Here is a 3,712-nt window from a genome sequence, read left to right as displayed (position 1 = left end):
ATATGAGGCATATAGTGCAATATGATTTTATTCTAAGTATGCTGGTCATCTATGGTAGACATGCTTTAAGTCATAGCACCATACTTCTTTAGGTAGTCTCAGTCACTCATCACCGGGGGAAAATGGGTCCTGCATCCCATGTTTGAATTGAAATTGAGATACTGATGCAAGTTCTTCCCTTCTGAATCAGATAGATTCATATCGAAAGAGGTTGACAATAAGTTCTTTCAAAATTGACTATTTGCCCCTCTGTTAGGGTGTTCCGAAATGTCTGCGATCGAGTAAATAGCTCTAGAACGAATGGATGGATCGAATTGGAAATGGAAAGATTTGTACAAGTTATCGTTTCGCCACCACTTTGTGGAAAATCGTTAGGTATGAATATGTTAGATACCCGTGACTCGATTAGTGAAATAGTATCTCTCTCCAAAAAGCATGTTTTTTTACCGAGACAAAGAAAATATTTTGTTGCGAATGAACAAGATATTGAGGAATTGTCCATCGTAAGATCATAATTATTGATACGGGCCTTTTCCACATAAAAGGGAATCTTTTGTTACAATAGAACCGAGTGATGTGGATTATTCAAGAATCGAAGTCGATTTGCTTTATAAAAGAAGAGATCAATGAACTTCTATGAAATGGTTTCACGGGATTCAGCCAATTGTCTCGATCGTGGGATATCATTGAGAAATAGGAATCAGTGTTATCAAAGGATTTCTGCGATTATTTGTAATATGGAATGAGTCAATCATCCACTTTGGTATCTTATTGAACAAAAATGGTGATATTGTTCCTCCATTGATCAAGAATTTCGATTTTTGGGAGTATCATGATCAGCCAATAAGAAGGGTTTCAATTTATTCAAATGAGCGATTTGAAGACCTATTGATTCTAACAACTGATTGCGAGTTGATCATTCGGACCTTTCAATTCATAGATGTGGATCTCGGACCTATGAATGGGGATATTCCCGAAACTCACAAAGAAAAAGGAGTGACTTAGACAAAGGGAGTGACTTAGACAAAGAGAAGTGACTTAGACAAAAGAGAGTGACTTAGACAAAAGAGAAGTGACTTAGACAAAAGAAGTGACTTAGACAAATCTTCTTTGTCGATAACCTCGGACCAATCAATCGAATATTGATTAATACGTAATCGATCGAAGACTACTTGAAAATGGCTCTTCTGCTAGAAACGAAATGTTCCAAATCTTCTGGAAATTCTTGCTCCCATTGGACCATTTGTATCTATATGCATCGGGATCCCGATTCATGGATCTCTCGGTTCGAGAAATAAGAGGATCAAACCATTTCTTCGACTCTTTTTCAAATTCGAGAAATGTTGGTTGATCGTATATTTCATTATAGTTCTATGATTCAGAGTATCGGTTCCTATTTGATCCCTTTGAATTCCATATTCGAGTTGCGATCGGATCTATTCATTAAAAGAATCGATTCGATACATTTCTTATGTATCCATAGGTGCTATATTGGATTTGAATCAGATTTGGATCAATCTATATTGATTGACTGCCTCCATTATGTTGTTGCTAGCAAATACCACTCTTTTTGGTTTTGGACCTTCCAAATCATTCCCAGAGAGATCCGGGCCGATTTTTTTCTGATCCTTCGATAAAAGATTCATTCTCTTCATAAAAATAGGAGGTAGAACCAATAAAGATTTCTTTTTCGATTCATCCTGGAGTTGAATACCTCATTCAAGAATTTTTTTGGATCCAATCCGTAGGAATCAATAGAAAGGCAAATCCCTTATGATACACAGATCCGGCTCGGTTATTGATAGAGTGAATAGATCCGCCATTTCTTGAAATCTCTTTCGATTCAAAATCGTGGTGTAACGTATATTCCCCCTGTTCGGTCATGGAATAGATGAAATAAATAAATGGATTTTTGTTCAAGAATGAAATCTTATTGGAACTGTCCATATCCGGTTCATCCTTCGAACCATATCACATCCGGATCTGATGAAATAGGATGAATTGAGGCGGTATTTTGTAAATACGTAATTATCTTGAATATATCAACCATTTCTTTATTTTCCGATCGCTGGAAGGGACAAAGAAACATCTTGTTCTTTCTTCAACAATTTCTGATCTCTAGTGGACCTCTCGGTAGGATTCGAACCCAGATGAAGTTCGACCATCTGTCGGAGAAAGAACGAATTGATCTTGTAGGATTCCAAGAAATTCTTGATTTCTTCGGCGGATGATTATTCATCTGCTTCTCACGTTCCGTGAATAGCCGGGACATTGAGGAATATCCGAAGGCATTTGGGAATCGGTCTGATTCTATCTCTGTTCGTTCCGTTTGAGAGGAAGGATCAAAGATCGATCTTTCTTTTAGTTGTTGAATCTCTCTTTGATTGATCAATGTGTGATATTCGAATCCTCATTACTAATGGAATCGAAACGATCTCTGGATTGATCGAGATCCTTTCAATTGGCTAGAATCCCTTACTTGAACGAAAATAGATCTTGTGGAATCATATTGAATATTTGACGATACATTCCGTACCTTGCTAAAAACCGATCCTTGCTTACCAACCACACTTGTCTAACCAAATCCAATTCTCTCTGGATCGTTCCTCAAAAATCCGATTCGTGCGGATTCTTCCCCAACTAACGAGAGATCTTGATGGAATTGCCACATATGAAATTGAGCACAATTTTGCAAAGAAATACCCCACTTCTTTCTCGAGAAGAGGCGGGAACGTGCTCAATATCATTTGATTGAATAGTTGACTCAGCTCCTTGTTGTTTGAAGAAACCCTCCACTTCAATTGGTCTTTTTCACGGCGAATGAGATAACAAATCCAGTGTTTCGCTAGATTTGAATAGCTGTCCCGAATTCAAGTTGATTATGTTTCGCTTATTCCTCGGAGAAAGACGATCAAACAACTCCCAATCATGGTCCTTGCGGATCGGATCATCCATATGGATACAAAGAAACTCCGGATATTTGATATCTTTCTCTTTGAATGAGATCTCAATTCCAGCTACGGTTTCATTAGCTATCTTACAACTAGAATCCCTCTTTTTTCCGATCCGGTTCCTCCACCACCGAACCCCTTAGATTCAGACATGATACACTTTTTAGTTATTGGGAGAACCCAAGTACTCTCTTTCGGATCCGTGAAACAACTCTCGGAGATCTTTTTCCCTTTTGGAAGATACGGGGAAACAATCAACCTATTGATATTGGAAGACCCAAAGATTCTTCCAATGTATCATTTCTGGGTCCAATGGAATTCATAGGTATAGGAAGAGCCCCATCAAATGAGATTTTTTCTTTCGACCATATTTCGATTGTTAATACGATATAGAAGGACCGCTACTACGCGGTACTACACCTTTGATCGTGAAATATCGATTGCTTGTTGAACCCGTGAATCGCGTGAAGTAGGATACTCCAAATTCGGGGGTCAAAGAGTTTCATAAACGTTCTTGGTGGAAAAATGTGAGTGAAAGATCCCACTGAATCAAATTTGGTCCATGAATCTAAGAAATAGTGAGAATTCATGATCTCTCTCAATATCTCTCTCAATTCGAAGATCCAGGATTTGAATTGATGTCCTTTCATTGATTCCTGTTTCATTGATTCCTCCTAAAGATTTCATTTCAATTGGAATTTGGTTATTCACGATGTACGATGATCCTGTTAGCATCCATGGCTGAATGGTTAAGCGCCAAC

At 38.0% G+C, this 3,712-nt stretch overlaps 1 pseudogene across 1 annotated transcript; it reads right to left on the bottom strand.

Moving 5' to 3' along the window:
* Positions 1–581: 581 nt before the first annotated feature.
* LOC149001791 (protein Ycf2-like) lies at positions 582–3,693 on the bottom strand (annotated as a pseudogene). The gene is made up of 2 exons (XR_016170376.1): positions 1,032–3,693; positions 582–996 (listed from the first exon to the last, which is right to left on the bottom strand). The product of XR_016170376.1 is annotated as a protein Ycf2-like (transcript).
* Positions 3,694–3,712: the final 19 nt, after the last annotated feature.

Source organism: Hakea prostrata, chromosome 10 (genome assembly GCF_041222555.1).
Source record: "Hakea prostrata isolate BN-2017 chromosome 10, UWA_Hpros_2, whole genome shotgun sequence".
Classification (NCBI taxonomy): Eukaryota; Viridiplantae; Streptophyta; class Magnoliopsida; order Proteales; family Proteaceae; genus Hakea; species Hakea prostrata.
This window is presented reverse-complemented; position numbering and strand designations above follow the sequence as displayed.